Below are 21,347 nucleotides of genomic sequence, written 5' to 3' on the forward strand. Positions count from 1 at the left end.
GTCCTCTCTGTTTCGGCGCGAAGGGAACTCTGGATAAGAGGAGGCTGGAAACACCACTACCATGTCGATCTCCTGAGTTCTCACGAACAAAGGATAAGGAGCCAAGGATCCTGCAACTAAGAAGCTGAGTTGAGGAATCGCTGGTGACCCGCTGAAGGTTTGGCACCCTGCACTGCTGTCGTCCTGTGAGCACCCCTGCAAGGCACCCAGCAACAGCCACCATCACAAAGTCATATGACACCTACACGCGGCAATCCGTTTGGCACAACAGTAAATGGCGCACCAGCACCATTCAGAGGGAATGCAGTGGTGGGAGACAATGTTTTCCACAATCATGAAACAATGACACACCCAGCATAGGACAGCCCACAGAAAGCACTTGTGTATCCAGTACTCTCAATGACCCTTCACGCAGACGAGGAACTACTGGTGGGGGCGGAGATAGGAAATAAACAATGAATCGTTATGGTGGATTCGGGAGCGGAAAAATCGTGTCTAAAAGAAGGCCGATTTCCGCTTTCGAATAGAAAAAATGGAGACGCAGTGATTTTCTGAGGCGGTGGTTGAGGTTCCATATACAGAAGATTTGGATGCAACAGTAGGGGGAAAAACAGTGCGGGTGCCCCTGTTGTATTATGAAGATTCACCCATAAATTTGTTGTGGAGGGATCTCCTCAGCAAGCTTAACATGACCATCTCCTTTACAGAAAGAGGAATAGTGTGTTCAATGCCAGGGATATGTGCCATGAGAGCCATGTGATTAATACACGCGCAAGCCAATGAACTAACAGTTTGTGGGATACACATTGACGCAGACATGTTTGTGCAGGGGATACAGGTGCTGGCCAGAGTAGTGCCAGAAATAACACATCAAGATTGGAGAGTACCATCAGAATTTGTATGTCGCCCCATAGCAGCCTCAGAGGTGGTGCCGGGGTTGATAGTGTCCATAGATCTGCATGCAGTGCAAGTATCAGCACGATGAATTGTGGTAATTGGAATGGACATGCAGGAGTGTGATTGGCGAACAGTGTTGTGCATAGACCCCCATGTAGCGCTACATGACCTATCAGATGAGGAGCTGTTCACTGACAATGACTCTGACGGAGAAATAATATGGATATTTCCATTCCATGTGAGATAATGATTGAACACAGGCAAGTGATGACACCCCTCATGGCCATTTTCAGTGCACCACCAGCATTTTTCGATCAAGACATGCAACAAGTACCTTCCATACTGTGGACAACAGGGCCCCATGATGTCGGACTCCTGCAGGAGGTAACACCAGTTCAGATAAAGCTAAAATCAGGTGCAATACTACCCCGTGTGAAACAGTACCCACTATCACGAGAGGCAGAGGAAGGGATAAAAGAAACAATACATGCTCTATTAGAGCAAGGGATTATTGTGCCATCAAATTCGCCCTGTAACACTTGCATTTAATTGATCAAAAAAGCAAAGGGCGGGGCTTGGAGGATGATACAGGACTTAAGGCCTCTTAATGATGTCATACAAAAGGAATTTCCACTCATCCCAAAACCTGCATCAATTCTGTGCCACAACCCAAAGTCAGCGACATGTTTCACAGTGGTAGACTTGAAAAATGCATTTTTCTCGGTACCACTGGACCCAGAGTCACAATACCTAACGGCATTCACCCTGGGGGGAAAAAGGTACGAGCATTGTAGGTTGCCCCAGAGATACTGCGAAAGTCCAAGTATCTTTAATAGGATGCTACATGAAGACCTTGGGAACATTGACTCAAAAAGCATGATTATTCAGTACGTGGACGACCCGCTAATTTGCAGAGAGAATGAGGAACAGTGTAGGACTGATTCGATAATATTACTTACCTTCTTGGACCACAAGGGGTACAAAGTAGATAAACAAAAACTACAGCACAGTCAAACTGAAGTGTTGTACTTGGGTCAACTCATATCAAAAGATGGCAAGAGAATAATACTAGACAGAGCATCAGAAGTGCGTGCAGTCAGCAAACCAAGCACAATGAAGGAAATGCAAACATTTCTGGGCTTGTTCAATTACTGCCAAGCCTGAATATTGGATTATGCAGCATACAAAAAACCCCTATTGCATGCACTAAAAGAAGCACAAACAAAAAACACAACACTGATATGTACCTCAGAAATGAGCACAGCCTTTAACACGCTCAAAGACTTCATTTCAACAGCACCCATTCTAGTGACCCCTGATTATGACTGTGAGTTCTACCTGTTCTCACACTGTATGGGAATGTTGATGACAGCAGTACTGGCACAAAAAACGTCACTAGGGCACAAGCCTCTAGCATTCTACAGCAGAACACTTGATGCGGTAATGCAGGGATACTTTGCTTGCAAACAGGCTCTTGCAGCCGCCCCGTTCGCGATTGAGAAAAGTGTCATGATCTCTGCTTCCAAAAGATCAGGACTTGCCCGACTCCCTTGGAAGCAGACCCATAACCCCGGTTCCGAGTGCCAGCCAGTCCCAATTGGGACCTTTTGGACCCTGTCCTGGCGCCAGTGGCACCAGGCTCATAAAGATCCCCATTCCCAGCGCTGGAAGCGCCGGGCTCATAATGCTTGGGTGGACTTACCTGCAGCAGACCATGCTGCTTACTTACCTGCCAGTTTAACCCCTGATCCTCTTCTGTTTGGGACTACTTTTCCTGTTGGGTGGGGCAGGAGCCACTCCCTAGGTTCAGAACACTGGAACTCTTCTGGAAAGCAGGAACTCTTTTCTTACCTAGGCGTGGCTGTGGAAGGAGACACCTAAGCACTACAGGAGGCTATTTAAACCACACCCGATGGATGAATCTTGCTTTGCGTTATTCTGCATTCTCTGCAGCAGAACGCTCATCGTGTCTTCTGCTTCTGATCCTGGGCCTAAGGGAACAAAGGCTTACCATCCTGGAATCCAGTCTTCAGCAGCACCTGTAAAGACAAAGAAAGAACAGGTTAGCACTACGGTCTTCAGTGGCAGCGCATCTCTTACCTGGTCCATCGGCTGTCACCAACGCCTCGCGCTGCATTCCGGCATCTGAAAGACAAAGGCTTACCTACTCTTCGCATGCTCCGGAGGTCTTCGCACTGCATTCCGGCATCTGAAAGACAAAAGCTTACCAGCTCTTCGCACGCTCCGGAGGCCTTCGGCGCTGCATCCCGCATCTGAAAGACAAAAGAAGGTGCGTTTAAAGACATTGGGCAACTTTATTACTCACGTGCCATTACTCCTTCCCACGCCGAATCCAGTGGGTATTCCAGCACCCTTCAGCTTCTCTAAAGCTCCGAACTTGTACCTGCAAGATAAAAGGGACAGTTAGTGCGCACCGTGAAGCAGGCTACAAGCGCTTACTTACGTGCTTCCAGGCGCTTCTATTCCTCACGCGGGTTCGATCCTCAACTCTCATCAGCCCGCCATCCGCCATCGCCGGAACCCTGCAAAACAAGGGATATCATTACAAAAGACTTTTAAGACATTTGAAGTGCCCAGAACTTACCGTTCGTGCAGTTAACGACGGACAGCAGTCCTCTGAGGTCAAGAGGCCTGCACCCTTATCCAGTGAAGAAACTGGTTACGGCACCCTGCCCCGAGGCAGATGGAGAGCTCGGCGTTCACTTACCTAAGGTGAGGGCGTTAACCTTTGGGGTTCTACAGGAGAAGAGAAAGGGAAGAGGAGAGAGGCACCCAATAACCCCAGTTCATTAATCCCATATTTTCTATCTGCAGACATCTTACTCTTCGAGTCAGACATACAGTGCACAGAGGTCCAGCCCAAAGAGCCAACCGTGTGTTACACATCACCTTTGAAGATACAGCATTCACCCAGTCAAGACCGGCGCCTCTGCGGGAATCAGGTGAGCGTTACAGAACGCAAAACCAACCGCAAAACTCCCACCCAGGCGCTATGGAAACCTCGGATACCGACCAGCTAGCCCAGTTACCTGGGGAACTAAGAGCAGAAGTGCATGCAGCCCGTCAGGAAACTAATGCTCTAAGAAGGGAACTGATTATTTCCAAGGAGCGAACAGACGATCTCGCTAGACAATTGCTACAGTCACAAGCCGGACAAACTCCGTTACCCGCATCAGGGGCAAATCTTCCTTCAACATCCTCTACGAACCCAGTGCAGATCAACCTACCTGGGAATGTACCTCTGGCTCCGCCCGAACGATTTTCTGGTGACCCAAAGAGGTTTGCAGTATTTATTAATCAGTGCCGGTTGCACTTCTTATGCCGGCCAGCAGCCTTTCCAACTGATCAAGCTAAGGTAGCTTTCGTGCTTTCGTACCTTAGTGGCAATGCGGCAGACTGGTCGATCCCTCTAGTTAATCAAGATGATCCGGTTCTCCATGATTTTCAAGCTTTTCAGCTCAGTATGGAAAAACTGTTTGCAAGACATTCACAGGGGCAGGCCTTGGACAATGAGCTCCTTTCATTGTGACAGGGTAATCAAGACCTTTTGGCTTATATTGCGTCTTTCAACAGACTGATAGTGGAAACTCGATGGCCTGAGGACAAAAGGATTACGCTGTTTTATAGAGGTCTACGTGGAGAGCTCAAAGATGTGTTAGCCCAAGTAATGAATCCCCCACAAGACTGTTCGGACTATATTGACTTAGTCGTTCAAATTGACCACAGACTGCAGAACAGGAAGGCCGATCGTTCCAAGTTTGATGCTCGAGTATTTTCCAAACCACCAATTCCTACCAAAGGAGTAGACTCCGGGGAACCCATGCAAATAGGGGGCCTGAAAGGACCACTAACACAAAAGGAGCGGGAAAGGAGAAAACAGCTGCAATTATGCCTCTATTGCGGAAACTCGGGGCACTTTCTTCGAGACTGTCCGGTGAAACCAGCCAAGAAGGCAGTTGAGCTGCAGTTACCAGGGTCACAAACTCTGAGCAGGGAAATGACCTCGCCCGACAAGAATAGAGGTCCTCTTGCCGAGCGTTAAAACCAGTTCCGTGACCTCGCATTTCGTGATACCTATGGTCCTCATTAGCCCTGAACATCCGGATCGATTACATGCGATTGAAGCTTACGTCGACAGCGGTGCCATCGGCAATTATGTGGATCATGAAATGGTTTTGAGGATGAATCTGACTCTTTGTCCAAAGGCTGTAAAGGACGTCATTACTACGGTGGATGGTACGGAGATAGCCTCCGGACCAGTAACGCATACCACCCAAGAAGTGACGCTAGTAAGTCAAGATGGACACCATGAGAAGATCGTGTTCGATGTGATCAAGGCCAGTCAGTTACAGATTATTCTAGGAATTCCTTGGTTAGAGAAGCACAATCCTCAGATCGATTGGCGAGCAAGAACGGTTCAGTTTCCAGAATGTGTCTCTACTTGTCACCCTCGACCTGGTGTTGCACTGGCAGCAATTTCCTCGGAGGCTCCCCAGTTACCTCCTGAATACCTAGAATTCCAAGATGTTTTCCGGAAGGATCAGGCTAACTCTCTACCTCCTCATATGTCTTATGACTGCCAGATAGACCTGATACCTGGATCTACTCCTCCTTGTAGTAGAATTTATGCCCTCACCGAGCCTGAGAATCTTCACCTCCGACAATACCTGGATCAATACCTAGCGAAGGGGTTTATTCACCCTTCCAAGTCCCCTGCTTCCTCAGCTTTGTTCTTCGTTCCAAAAAAAGAAGGGGACCTTAGAACTTGTATAGATTATCGCGCCCTGAACCAGATGACCGTTAAAAATAGATATCCGTTACCTTTGATCCCTGAACTCCTGGACCAAGTCAGAAAAGCATGCATATATACAAAGCTGGATCTTAGAGGAGCCTACCACTTGGTACGAGTAAAAGAGGGCGATGAATGGAAGACGGCCTTCTGCACCAAGTATGGGCTATTTGAATATCAGGTCATGCCCCGCCGCCTTTCAATATTTTATGAACGATGTCCTCAGAGAGCTCATAGATGTGTGTGTTGTTGTTTACATTGACGACATCCTCGTTTATTCTTCATTGGAAACTGAACATCGTAAACACGTGAAAATGGTCCTCGAGAGATTGCGGCAACACAAACTTTTCGCTAAGTTGGAAAAATGTGTTTTCAACGTGACTGAAGTTGAATTCTTGGGATTCATATTATCACCTAGCGGAGTGCGTATGGATTCAAAGAAGGTCGATGCAATTCTCAAATGGCCATCGCCATCCTCCGTAAAAGGTGTTCAAAGCATGTTAGGCTTTGCTAACTTTTACCGCAGGTTTATCCCCGAATTCTCTCGAATAGTCCAGCCCATCACCGCCTTATTAAAGAAAAACAAACGTTTTGAATGGTCTACCGAGGCGGAACAAGCTTTCCAGGATTTGAAGACTAGATTTATCTCTGCACCGATCTTAAAACATCCTCGCCCAGAACTCCCCTACATCGTTGAAACTGATGCTTCGATCCTTGCCATTGGGGCAGTTCTATCACAAAAGGACCCAGTAACCAATCAGTTGCATCCCGTGGCATTTTGGTCCCGCAAATTCTCGCCTCCTGAAATCAATTACACTATTACTGATAAGGAACTTCTAGCTATCAAGTCCGCCTTTAAGGCTTGGCGGCATTATCTTCTGGGGGCCCGACACACCGTTACTGTGATTACAGATCACCGAAACCTGCAATATTTGAAAACCGCAAAAGCTCAATCCTCTAGGCAACTCCGTTGGGCACTATTCTTTGCCGAGTTTGACTTCATAATTACCTATCGACCTGGTACAAAAAACGGTAAAGCTGATGCCCTTTCTCGGATGGGAGTGGAAGAACATTTGATCAATCCTAAACCTGTACCTATCATTCCCGAACAAAGAATTCTAGGTGTAATCGCCACACAATCCATAGAGGAAGTTAAGGATAAAGCCAGGCTACTGGTAACTCCAGCAGACATACAGAATTGGCATCTGCAGGGAAAGGACTTTACGGTGAAGGACAACCTATTATATTTCCAAGAACGGTTATACCTGCCCAGCACAGATTTACAGAAAAAGGTAATCTCTTGTTATCACGATTCTTTAATGGAAGGACATCCCGGTATGACCAAGACCTCGGAAAAGATCAAGCGCTACTTTTTTTGGCCGTCTTGGAAAAAAGATATCAGAGACTTTATAATGTCCTGTGGAGTATGCGCCCAAAACAAGAGTCAAAAGGAAAAACCAGCCGGCCTCTTACGCCCTATTGACATCCCGCCTCGCCCTTGGCATACGCTTTCTATGGACTTCATCACCGATCTACCTCCAAGCTCCGGATACAATACGATCCTAGTAATCGTGGACCTATTCTCCAAGATGGCGCATTTCATTCCACTCAAAGGCTTACCAACAGCAGCAACTCTGGCCCGAGAATTTCTCGAAAACATCGTCCGACTGCACGGTTTTCCTTCAGTTCTAATTTCGGATCGAGGTAGTCAATTTATTTCTCATTTTTGGCGAAGTTGCTGTCGGTCGGCTCAAATTGATGTGAGACTTTCGACCAGCCACCACCCTCAAACCGACGGACAAACCGAGAGGACCAATCAAACTCTGGAACAGTATTTGCGCTGCATGCTACAACAAACTGAAAAAACTTGGAAAGATATCCTTTGGATAGCCGAATATGCCTACAATAACTCTGTCTACTCGGGAACTGGGAAGACCCTGTTTTTTCTGTTATACGGTAGTCACCCTCGAACCTCGGAGTTGGATCCACTCCAAGATCTTGGAACACCAGCAGTAGACCACCTGCATTCTACAATCACCCAAGCCTTTAAGGAAGCCGTTTCTCACCTTCAAAGGGCTAAAGAACAATACAAGAAAGGAGCAGACCAACATCGGAAGGAAGCCCCCCAATATCAAGTAGGAGATCAAGTCTGGTTATCCACCAAATATCTACCTCTGAAAGGACCACGCACATTCAACCCAAGACACCTTGGTCCCTATTCCATCACTACCATAGTAAATCCAGTAGCGGTCAAGTTGGACTTGCCCCCTCACATGAAGATACATCCGGTCTTCCACGTCTCTCTATTAAAACCCGTGCAACCTCAAACCCGACTAACTACATCTCCAAAACCTATTCTAGTTGATGGAGAACTCGAGTTTGAAGTCAAAAGCATCCTGGATTCCAAGATCTCCAAATCTAAACTATTTTACCTGATTGACTGGAAAGGCTACGGTCCCCAAGAAAGATCCTGGGAACCTGCAGAATATGTCCACGCGCCTCGTCTAATCAAAAGATTTCATCGAACATTTCCTAACAAGCCCAAACCCCCGGAGAAGCCCGGTTTGGGAGGGGCCTTGAGGGGGGGTGCTGTCATGATCTCTGCTTCCAAAATATCAGGACTTGCCCGACTCCCTTGGAAGCAGACCCATAACCCCGGTTCCGAGTGCCAGCCAGTCCCAATTGGGACCTTTTGAACCCTGTCCTGGCGCCAGTGGCACCAGGCTCATAAAGATGCCCAGTCCCAGCGCTGGAAGCGCCCGGCTCATAATGCTTGGGTGGACTTACCTGCAGCAGACCATGCTGCTTACTTACCTGCCAGTTGAACCCCTGATCCTCTTCTGTTTGGGACTACTTTTCCTGTTGGGTGGGGCAGGAGCCACTCCCTAGGTTCAGAACACTGGAACTCTTCTGGAAAGCAGGAACTCTTTTCTTACCTAGGCGTGGCTGTGGAAGTTGACACCTAAGCACTACAGGAGGCTATTTAAACCACACCCGATGGATGAATCTTGCTTTGCGTTATTCTGCATTCTCTGCAGCAGAACGCTCATCGTGTCTTCTGCTTCTGATCCTGGGCCTAAGGGAACAAAGGCTTACCATCCTGGAATCCAGTCTTCAGCAGCACCTGTAAAGACAAAGAAAGAACAGGTTAGCACTACGGTCTTCAGTGGCAGCGCATCTCTTACCTGGTCCATCGGCTGTCACCAACGCCTCGCGCTGCATTCCGGCATCTGAAAGACAAAGGCTTACCTACTCTTCGCATGCTCCGGAGGTCTTCGCACTGCATTCCGGCATCTGAAAGACAAAAGCTTACCAGCTCTTCGCACACTCCGGAGGCCTTCGGCGCTGCATCCCGCATCTGAAAGACAAAAGAAGGTGCGTTTAAAGACATTGGGCAACTTTATTACTCACGTGCCATTACTCCTTCCCATGCCGAATCCAGTGGGTATTCCAGCACCCTTCAGCTTCTCTAAAGCTCCAAACTTGTACCTGCAAGATAAAAGGGACAGTTAGTGCGCATCGTGAAGCAGGCTACAAGCGCTTACTTACGTGCTTCCAGGCGCTTCTATTCCTCACGCGGGTTCGATCCTCAACTCTCATCAGCCCGCCATCCGCCATCGCCGGAACCCTGCAAAACAAGGGATATCATTACAAAAGACTTTTAAGACATTTGAAGTGCCCAGAACTTACCGTTCGTGCAGTTAACGACGGACAGCAGTCCTCTGAGGTCAAGAGGCCTGCACCCTTATCCAGTGAAGAAACTGGTTACGGCACCCTGCCCCGAGGCAGATGGAGAGCTCGGCGTTCACTTACCTAAGGTGAGGGCGTTAACCTTTGGGGTTCTACAGGAGAAGAGAAAGGGAAGAGGAGAGAGGCACCCAATAACCCCAGTTCATTAATCCCATATTTTCTATCTGCAGACATCTTACTCTTCGAGTCAGACATACAGTGCACAGAGGTCCAGCCCAAAGAGCCAACCGTGTGTTACACATCACCTTTGAAGATACGGCATTCACCCAGTCAAGACCGGCGCCTCTGCGGGAATCAGGTGAGCGTTACAAAAAGCTCCACCATTGTAATGGGATGTTCAGTAACATTGTTTGTTGAACATTCATAGTTAGCCATCCTTGAAAGATCAAAATCCACACTGACAACACAAAGAGCCACAGCATGTGAGATTATCCTTTCCAGTCCAAACATACACATAGCACGGTGCAAAACGGTGAACCCAGCTACGTTCCTCACAGAGGCATGTACCATAGAAGATATGAAAAACCACGACTGTGCCACATACCAAGGGGAAGAGGATGATTATGACCAAAGCAAATGAGAATTTCCTGGTGGAGGGAGAAGTGTTTTTTGTAGACGGGTCAGCGTCAATACACCCAGAAACAGGAGTAAAACACATAGGGGCAGCAGTAGTGAGACTGGAAGAAGGGGAATATGAGATAATAGTACAAAAGTGGTTGCCAGCACACTTTTCAGCGCAAGCAGCAGAATTGGTAGCACTAATTGAAGCCTTGCACGCAGAACAAGGGTGTGCAATAAATATCTACACAGATTCAGCTTATATGACCACAACGGTACACGGGGGATTGTCATGATGCGGGAGGAGAGGGTTCAGAAGGGCAGCCGGGTCCCCGGTACAACATGCTGAGCTTCCAGAAGAGCTGATAGAACCATTAACAGAACCATCAATGGTAGCCCTGGTTAAATGCTAGGCCCACACAAACAATAATGATGTCATCTCCTTGTGAAACGCAGCAGTGGATGCTGCAGCCAAAGAGGCATCACATTTAGAAAGAGAGGAATAAGGGGAATTCGTAATAGAGGAAGTATAGAAGAAGAGAAAGATGACGGTTACAACTCAATGCCAATTTCACAAATAACCGAGTTACAAAAAAGGGCCCCACCTGAGGAACAGGAACTCTGGAAATAAAGAGGGTGTACCCAGTCACCCACCGACCTCCTCTGGAAGCAAAATTGTACAGGAAACGTAGTAATGCCTGTGGAATTATTAGAGATAGCATTCTAGCAACTACACTTCCCCGCACACACTGCAAAACAACACATAGCAGCCGATATACTGGAAAATTGGTTTATGCCAGGGTTACAGGAACACGCTGCAAATTGGCCATAGAATGTACAACTTGTCAAACATACAACTCAGGCATTACTTTGAGAACATTGAGAGGAACACTGCCCACCTCATTGACAATTCTGTGAATTGCATATTGATTATGCACACATGGTAGAAAGGTGTAATGGGGCACGATATCTAATTGTGGTGGTCTTCCCCTTCTCGCATTGGGTGGCAGCGGGACTCTGCACCCACCCGGATGTGAAATGCGCTGCAAAATTCTTAGTGAGGGAAGTGTTTCCCCGGTGGGGGTTCTGTGATGTCATACGGTCAGACAATGGAACGCATTTCGTCAGCGACTTATTCAAAGCAGTGACTGCACTTCTGGGGATAAAACACAAACTATGTTTGATTTAGCACCCCCAAGATAATGGGGTTGTAAAAAAATCAACGGCCTCCTTAACAGCAGATTGTCAAAATTGTGCCACACCCTAAAGAAAAACTGGGTGTACTGCTTGCCGTTGGCATTATTCGAATTAAGAAACCAGCTCAGCAAAGACCACCACTTGTCACCCCATGAGATAGTGACATGGAGGCTCATGCACACCCCAATATCACCCCTAAGAAGGATGTCAGATGCAAATAGAACAGCCACAGTACTGGTTGAGGAGTTCCAAGATTACCTAAGGAAATTGGCCAGAGCAGCAAGGATAATAACAAAATAATAGCCCCACCCTTCACACGAGAAAGTGACAGTGACACAGTAAATCAAGCCCAAACTTACAACTAATGCCTTGGGAGACGGTATATGTGCACAGCTTTGTACAGCGATGGAATGCTCCAAGATTGCGGTGACGGTAAAAGGCCTGAAATACTAGATCCATCTATTGGACGTACAAAAGGCATATGACAGCGTTGTAGTGGAGGGAGAAAGAAATGTTGAGGAAGGAACATAGCAAACATAACTTAATAATGATGCTGAGAAATAATTCAGAGCCAGATAAAAAAGAGAAAGAAAATAAAAAGTGAAATACAATAAATGGAAGGAAAAGGTGTACATAGAACAATGAAAAAAGTGTATCTAAAAGTGAATGGTACTCGAAAAATGCGAAAATACATACATTTGAAATTGCAAGAATTGACTGCCTCCTGTTTCCCGCCTCTCTCTCTCTCTCTCTCTCTCTCTCTCTCTCTCTCTCTCTCTCTCTCTCTCTCACTCTCTCTCTCTCTCAGTGCACAGTGCACAGAAGCATTTACCAACATCTTGTTATGATGCCTTTTCCGATGTTAAATATCAGTATAAATAAGAGAAGAGAGGGCACACCAGGGCACACCTATTATAAATGGAAATTGAGATTTAGGGGCCGATTCATGGAACAAACGTGCACCGAAAATCCCAGCGCAAGCAGGCGCAAGGAGGCGCAAGCGGGAGAAAGCAAGTGCACGCGCACGCATGCGATTCAAGGAAGGCAGTGCGCTACTTTCCCACTGGTTGTGCGCCAAATTCATGCATGGCGCACGCTGGCACACACGTCTCCAAACAGCGTGCGCTACGCGCACAGCGAAAGCGCACGTAGCGCAGCGCACACAACAAAAGTGGGCGGAAAGGTGGGCGTAACACGCGGAATGGGGAATAACGTGTGAAAAAGAAGGTGTAACGGGGGAAGTACTTCTGGGAAGTACACAGAACACCCACACGCACGCGAAGCACACGTATTCATGGAATCGAATAGGGCAAACCCGTGCACGGGCAAAGACACGCACAGGCCTAAACACGTCTGCCACACGAAGGCAGGCGGTAGCGTCCCTGCGCATTACAAAAGTGTGCACAAAGAAAAAGCCTGTATATACTGAGTGGGGTATGTGTATTCCTGGGGTTCGCGTGAAATTTTACACGCGAAAGGGCCCTGTGCGAGTGGGGAACGTGTATTCCTGGGGTTCGCGTGAAGTTTTACACGTGAAAGGGCCCTGTGCGAGTGGGGTACGTGCATTCCTGAGGTCCGCATGAAGATTTACATGTGAAATGGCCCTGGGCGAGTGGGGTATGTGTATTCCTGGGGTTCACGTGAAGTTTTACACATGAAAGGGCAACGCCCATGCTTGATACATCACAGACGCTCTTACGCGCTAAGGGCCTTTGGTCCAAAGAAATCACGTATATGTGCTGACGCGCTTACGCGCTAAGGGCCTTTCCTCGAATTACACGCTGACGTGCAATTTTTTGACGTGCCAAATCACTCTGTATCAAGCTGGCCATGCGAAAAAACACATGGAAGACCGCACTCCTACCCAGAAGGCCGGATTACTGGCCCCCAGAGCCACGAGCACGCTCCCACCTGCCATCTGCGGCTGCCTGACTGCCTGCTGCCCATGTGCCCTGCCATTTGCTGCCTGCACGTCAGCCAAGGGTGCAGTTGCTGTGACCACCCCTGCTGGAACTGAAGACTCCCGACTGGGATTCCATCGCTCCACAGCCCAGCCCCAGGACCCAGTTGCCCCCCACTCCTGCCTCTGGGGTTGCCATGTCCAGCAGAACACCATCGGGCAGCACTGGCAACCCCCAGCCAGAGAGGCAGAGGGCCACCAGCTTCAGTGCCAGGGACGTTGGTGTCCTGGTAGAGCAAGTCCTGGGGCAGTATGATGCCCTCTTTGGAATTTCGCGCGCCGACAATGAAGGACGGACCAGGATCTGGATGGACATTGTGACTGCCATCAACACGGAGGGAGTGGCAGTCCGCGACTTACATCATGTCAAGAAGCGCTGGGAGGACTTCAGGCCCAGGACCCTCAACAAGGCCCAGCGCCTCGCTAAGGCAGCGGATGCCTAGGGGCGCCGGGGCCAGTTGTCGGACCACCAAATGAGGGTCCTGGAATGCATATGCCCAGCGCTCTACGTCCAGATCCTTGAGAGGCAGACCCGACTGGAGTCGAGCGGTAAGTGTACATGCAGAGTGATTGGACGCTGTGCGTGTCGTGGTGTGCCAGTAGTGTGCAGGTTGCACATGTGTTTTTGTAGAGCCATGTAGGGATGTGTATGAACATGGGCGTGAGGCTGCCACATGTGTGTCCTCTCATGTGTGAGACACATTGATGGTGTATGTGTTGGTAAGCATGCAGGACAAATGCAGGTGTGGGAGCACACATGTTTGAATTTCTGTGTATGTACATTGGCATGGTTGTGGCATGAATGGTGGTTCCTAATGCATGTATCTGCACTGTGTACATGTGCATGTTTGTGTACTTGACAAGTGTGCAACTGTGATGCAACATGGATGCATGTGACACTGATATGTAGAAGGCTTAATGGCAGATCTGACATGTATGGCGATCTCATCACTGCAACATTTGGATGAGATGTAGACATGCATGTAAGTGTGGTGGCGTGTGTGTATGTCTACTGCACTCCCTGTGTTTCATGTGATGTCTGGCTCACCTTTGGATGCTCATGCTGTTGTATGTGTATGGATGGTGCTGGCTGTTGTGAAATGGCTGTGGAATTGCTCATGTGTGTGAGTTGAAATGACATGTGTGTTGGGAATTGTGATGCCATGTCTGAAGTCTGACACTGCCACTCATGTGCAACTGTCATGTGTGTTTCAGTCCATTGTACAGTGCCCTGATGCCTGTGTCCTATCTCTCCCTGTCTGCAGCGTCAACTGATGAAGAGGGCGGAGAGGGTGCTGTGGAGCACAGCGGCAGGGATCGCACCGCCAGCCGGAGACGTAAGGCCCCGCTCCCCTCCCAGGTTGTCATATCGTCAGGGAGTGAGGAGTCCGGTGCCGCGTCCCAGGCCGCAGCTGCCGAGGGAAGGTCCAAGAGGCGGAGGTCGGAGTTGGACTCCTCGGCAGCAGAAGGGGCAGCTGAGACCCCACAGGGTCAGACGGAGGAAGATGGCACGGAGTCATCCAGGTTGGTGGGGGGTTTGGTGGAGGAGGAGGCCGTGCAAGGGACAGACACAGGGTCTGGAGGTGGGGATTCCACTGGTGCTAGGGGTGCAGTGCAGGGGCAGGGACAGGAGGCAGCACAGGCCACCGCGCAGGTGCCTGTGTGTAATCCTGTCCCCGATCCTGTGACTGCATCATCCCGCAGCAGCAGGGATGCCTACGTCCAGACCCGTTTTCAGGTAGGGGATCTGCTTACAACAACTGGCCTTCCTCTCCCTGCGGACGTAGCAATCCGGGACCGGGTTGAGCCTGTCCTGGGTGGGGTGGCATTGCGTCAACAGGCCATGCGAGGTGACCTGCAGTCTTTTCATGAGGAGACTGCACGTCTTCTCGAATGGCTTGTTGACCGCCTTAACCTACTGGGACAGTCCACCAGGGCCTGATTCCTCTGTTTTCTGGACCTTTTTCCGACCCCCTCCTCAACTGAACCCCCTACGTGCCAGTCGTCCTCCATGCCATCTTCCCACCCATGTATCACCTGGGTACCCTGTGGAGCTGCCTCTGACCCTGCGGCCAGGCTGGTGGAGGACACATCCCTGCCACAGTCGGGAGGCGGACGTCCAGCAGGGGTGGCCACTTCAACAACTGCACCCCAGCCGGAGGAGGATGTGCAGGCAGCAAGAGCCTGGGCACAGGCAGAGGCACAGCAGCAGCAGCAACAAGGTGGGAGCCATCATGGCTCATGGCCTTCCACATTGGAGGGGCAGGCATCGGCCAGAGGGCAGGAGGACCCAGGACTGGAAGTGTCTTCTGTGTGGCAGCGGTTAGGCCATGCTATAGATGCAGAGCGGCAGCGGGCAGAAGAGGCACGGCTCACGATGGTCAGGGCGGAGAACTCCATGCGGAGGGCCCTGAGGCGGGCCGAGTGCCTTGAGGCAATTCGCAGGGAGTTGGAGGAGAACATGTCGTCGTCCCTGCGAACCCTCGGGCCATGGAAGAGGACCGCCTCCAGGACATTGAGCAGGAGTTCGATGATGCCCTGGCCCGGGACATCCAAAAGTGAGCCGTTGGACTAGCCCACTGCCCTTGTAAATAGTTTGTAGAGTTAGGTTTCCTTTTCGTTTTCCTTTTATTTGTGGTCAATGGACAATGCCACACAGATTTATATATAGTTATATTTATGTAGTTTGTTAGGTAGGTTTCATTTGTTTGGTTGGGATCATGGACCCTTTACATCCTTGGACAATGGATTGTATATAGTTTCATCATGTATTCATTTTATTTATTTTTTGCATTATGGACATGGAGCAATGGATTTATTTTTTCCAGACAATGGATTGTAAATAGTTGGACTATGGATTGATTTCTCTTTTTTTTTATTATGAACATGAAGCAGTGGAGATTTCTTTTTACATTTCCTTTGGATTTGCGTTGTTGGAGGGTGACTTTGGACTGTTTTTCTTTCTAATTTTTTTGGATTGGTTATCATTTTCATTCAATCATCTTTTTCACATGCTTTTCATTTCATGGTTCATATTTTGGTATGCTTTCATTTCATTTTTGATTTTATGTACATAATACATTTTCATTTTTTAGTTCCATGTGTGGGATTCGCTCATTGGGTTGATGCATGTGAAAATGTGGGTTTACACAAGCAATGCCAACCAGTGTATGTGTGTGACGGACATGTGTTGATGTACATAGTTGACTTTTGGTTTGTGTCATGAGGTTTGCATTACACTGCTGTGGGGTGGAGGTGCAAGGGGACATGAGTGGGGCCTGCTGGCAGGTGCCCCACAGTGCTGGGGGGTGCGGGTGCAAGGGGACATGAGTGGGACATGAGTGGGGGCCTGCTGGCAGGTGCCCCATACTGCTGGGGGTGGGGGTGCAGGGCGACATGAGTGGGACATGAGTGGGGGCCTGCTGGCAGGTGCCCCACAGTGCTGGGGGGTGGAGGTGCAGGGGGACATGAGTTGGTGATCAGTAGTGCAAGGTGACATGCGGCTTGGCTGGGGGGCATGCCCATGGTGGATAGGCTGCCTGTGGGACATGACCAGAGGTGCAGGGTAGTCCCCTGTGGTGTGGGCTGCCTGCAGGGGCCGTGGAGGGTGTAGAGGGAACACCTGGGAGGACTCACACTGCCAATTCACATGTAGGACTCCCCACGCACCCCCGAAATTCATGTACCCTGCTCTGACAGCAAAATTGCATGTGAAACTTCCCGCACACCCCCGAAATACAGTACCCTGCTCCAATCGTGGGTGAAACTTCCCGCGAACACCAGTAATACACGTACCCCACTCGCACAGGGCCAATCACGTGTGAAACTTCCCGCGCACCCCTGAAATACACGTACCCTGCTCCAATCGCGTGTGAAACTTCCCGTGAACCCCAGTGACACACGTACCCCACTCGCACAGGGCCAATCGCGTGTGAAACTTCCCGCGCACCCCCGAAATACACGTACCCTGCTCCAATCGCATGTGAAACTTCCCGCGAACCCCAGTAATACACATACCCCACTCGCACAGGGCCAATCGCGTGTGAAACTTCCAGCGCACCCCCAAAATACACGTACCCTGCTCCAATCGTGTGTGAAACTTCCCGCGAACCCCAGTAATACACGTACCCCACTCGCACAGGGCCTATCGTGTGTGAAACTTCCTGCAAACCCTAGTAATACACGTTCCCCGCTTGCCTTGCTGGTACAGGGTTAGCGCAGCCCTTTGCGCTGGATTGGGGATTTTGATGGCTTTTCCCTGCGCGAGGGGCGTTCTTGGGGGCGTAACTGGCACTGCTGCAGGGTCGCTGCGCCACTGTGCGCCACGGCTGGTTTTGGTAGCTAAAATCCATGAATACGCTGTGCGTGGAAATGGATTTTAGCGCACGCGGCTGGTGCAGAGATTCACACGCGCACACTGTGCGCCAGCCGCGTGTGCCACTTGTGCACAAATTTCTATGAATTATCCCCTTAATGTTTATGTAACACCTAACACGGTTAGAAGATAATTGAAAGGAATTTTGAGGTGCGGGGGAGTAAGGCTAAACCTTGGCATCTAGGTTGGATAACAAACGAAAAAAGTGTGGTTGTTCCTAAAAGGTATTTTAAGAACTCCCGTCCCCTGCACACTATCTATTATCTGTAAAACATATCAATAATTTGGTAAAGTAATGTGGGATTATTTTAGGTTGTTTAGTACAAGTATTTGGTGAACAACAAATTCAGTATAACAATTTGGTAGATCATAACAATCATAGTTTTATTATACAATATATAGGCCCAACGCATTTCGAATAAACACTCTTCTTCAGGGGCAAAATCACAATTCTTTAAATTTTTCTAGAAAAAAATAGAAAAAAGGTACATTTTAGCATATTATTGGATAATTGTTCTTCCTTAGTCCAGAAAGCAAAGTTACAGGTCAGTTATCTTATCTGCTATTTCTTTTGAAATTAACATGTCTATTTGACAATTTAAATCATTGTTAAAACAATTTAGAACAACGTAAGAAAGCAAATGCAACTTAATGCGGTAATTATCAACCCTTTGCAAACATCTGAAATCTTGGAGGAGTCAGTCAGGTCAGCCCTAATGAAACTCTGTCATCTGGTACTCAAGACTATGTATTAAGATAGGAACAACACTTACCACAAGTGGTGGCCCAATACGGTGAAAAATATTTAAATGTGGTGTATCCACACGTTTCTAAGGAAATCGGTCCAAATACTTGTAGAAAGTAGAGCTATGGATAAGAGAAAGTACCAACTATCAATATAATGTACTTATGCAGTAAAGTGAAAAAGTAGAAAAAACAAAAAATACACTTACAACTAAGTTAATCAGAGCTGCACTGGAAATTCAAGAGGCAATTCAAAAAGTCATCTTCCGGCGTTCGGATTGCAATTAAGAATACAAAAAAGTAAATCAAGAGTAAGCTCGATCCGGCTAAGAGCAGTAAAGAAAAAGCCGGCGTTCGGCTCTCAGCTACTTACTTTAGGATGAAACGAGTAAGGGAGCCATGATGCACCTCAACCTACCGAAGGAGGATGTGCTGCAGCCATGACAAGGCACTCTTTTATACTTACGAACTTGATGAGTGTGAATGCGCGTCAGTAGCTTACTGCTCGTGCATGCGTGCAACCAATTTTGTTCATCGTCATAGCTATGACGACACCACCGTGCATGCGCGGTGGTGTGGTATGAAAAAAAGTAAACAATGGGTACCTGCAAAAAAGGATGCGTAATACCCGGGACAATGAAGGAGAATCCGAGTCTTATTAATGGTCGGACCAAGAAAAGTAAAGAGAAATTACATCAATGATCCCAACGACTGCTACGCCAGAGCGTGACGTAGCAGACGAGTATGCGCGGAGATGCTGCCAAGTAAATGAAATAAAAGAAATGCAAGAAATGCCTGAAGTGTTAAAAGAATTAGGTCAGTGCAGGAACAAGGTCTGATAAAATGATGCTCGGAGCCTGCATACAGCGAAAAGGTAGTATTGCTAAGACAAAGTGGACGGAGAAAATGCAGACATAAATAAAGAAAAATTAAAAGGTAATAATAAGATTTAAAAAAGTGAAGTATTGATGGTAAAAAACAACTAGTCCTGGTATAGTTAAAAGTCAATAACTGTCAGTCTTAGTCTAGAGAGTCTCATGGTCATGAGTCAAGATAAACCAATTCTATCCACATAGGGACTTACAATCTTTTAATTCACTAAATGTGAGTCTACAGAGTTATGCAAGATCAGCGAAAAAACAGTATAAATATAGAGAGTTGTACTAAACACCATAAAAGCTAGCACAATCATGTAGAGGAGTGCAGACCATAACTAATTGGAGGAAGATGACAATAGTGATAAATGGCAATAATCAAAGAAAAAGGATATTTTATATAGAGATGGTTCATACCCCTTGGTAAAGCTAGTGAAGTGTGTTCAACAAATATGGGCCCAGCTAGTAATCCTCATTCATACCTAGAGGTTTTTTGTTACCCAACCTAGATGCCAAGGTTGAGCCTTTCTCCCCGGCACCTCAAAATTCCTTTCAATTATCTTCTAACCGTGTTAGGTGTTACATACATATTAAATCTCAATTTCCATTTATAATAGGTGTGCCCTGGTGTGCCCTCTCTTCTCTTATTGTTTGTTTCTCCTCCCATTTGGGGAGGGGTTGGCATCCTATCTACAACACTGGCACCCTGGTCCATTGGCCTTTTCGGATGAAGAAGCCGAGAGAATACTCAGACTTATCAAAGACACCAGTAAAGATCCATTGGATATAGAAAATCCTCAAAATTTGATTAAAAATTTAGGAAGACTAATCCGTAGAAAAAATTCTCAGAAACTTCACGCAACAACTTTGGCACAATACTTTAAATCAAAAAAGAATACCATGAGGACTCCGGATATATCTTCGCCCAACACTCTGTAAAGACAATCTTGAGTTTGTTAAACGCTGGGAACAAATACTGAACAAGTGTTCCCTTGACTTGATCTTACTGACAATTGAAGAATTATCGAATCCCTGTCACAAATTAATCAAGAAATTGAGGAGGTCTCTTCACAACTATCCAAACTTAAAACAGCGGCCGAATTACAAACCATCTTGGAAGATACCAATAATAAGATACCAAAAAGTCGCCGGAAGGTGACTTTTTGAATTGCCTCTTGAATTTACAGTGCGGCTTTGATTAACTTAGTTGCAAGTGTATTTTTTCGTTTTTCTACTTTTTCACTTTACTGCATAAGTACATTCTATTGATAGTTGGTACTTTCTCTTATCCATAGCTCTACTTTTTACAAGTATTTGGACCGATTTCCTTAGAAACGTGTGGATGCACCACATTTAAATATTTTTTACTGTATTGGGCCACCACTTGTGGTAAGTGTTGTTCCAATCTTAATACATAGTCTTGAGTACCAGATGACAGAGTTTCATTAGGGCTGACCTGACTGACTCCTCCAAGATTTCCGATGTTTGCAAAGGGTTGATAATTACTGCATTAAGTTGCATTTGCTTTCTTACGTTGTTCTAAATTGTTTTAACAATGATTTAAATTGTCAAATAGACGTGTTAATTTCAAAAGAAATAGCAGATAAGATAACTGATCTGTAACTTTGCTTTCTGGACTATGGAAGAACAATTATCTAATAATACGCTAAAATGTACCTTTTTTCTATTTTTTTCTAGAAAAAATTAAAGAATTGTGATTTTTCCCCTGAAGAAGAGTGTTTACTCGAAACGCGTTGGGCCTATATATTGCAAAATAAAACTATGATTGTTATGATCTACCAAATTGTTATACTGAATTTATTGTTCACTAGATACTTGTACTAAACAACCTAAAATAATCCCACATTACTTTACCAAATTATTGATCTGTTTTACAGATAATAGATAGTGTGCAGGGGACGGGAGTTCCTAAATTGCCTTTTAGAAACAACAACACTTTTTTAAAAAATATCAGTATAAATACATTTTCATGCTGACTGTGCCCATACATGTCCATTCTGCCTGCATCAATATATGCCAGTATACCCACATAATAACATACTCATGTTTGCTTTCTACATAATGTCAGTGATGATACTGTAGAAAGCATGTCCCTGCTGGCCGTTCCAATATATGCCAGTATACCCATGTAAGAACACATGTCTGTTGGTTTTGCCTGAA

The sequence above is a fragment of the Ambystoma mexicanum genome, chromosome 4q (genome assembly GCF_040938575.1).
Source record: "Ambystoma mexicanum isolate Mex_15411 chromosome 4q, UKY_AmexF1_1, whole genome shotgun sequence".
Lineage (NCBI taxonomy): Eukaryota > Metazoa > Chordata > Amphibia > Caudata > Ambystomatidae > Ambystoma > Ambystoma mexicanum.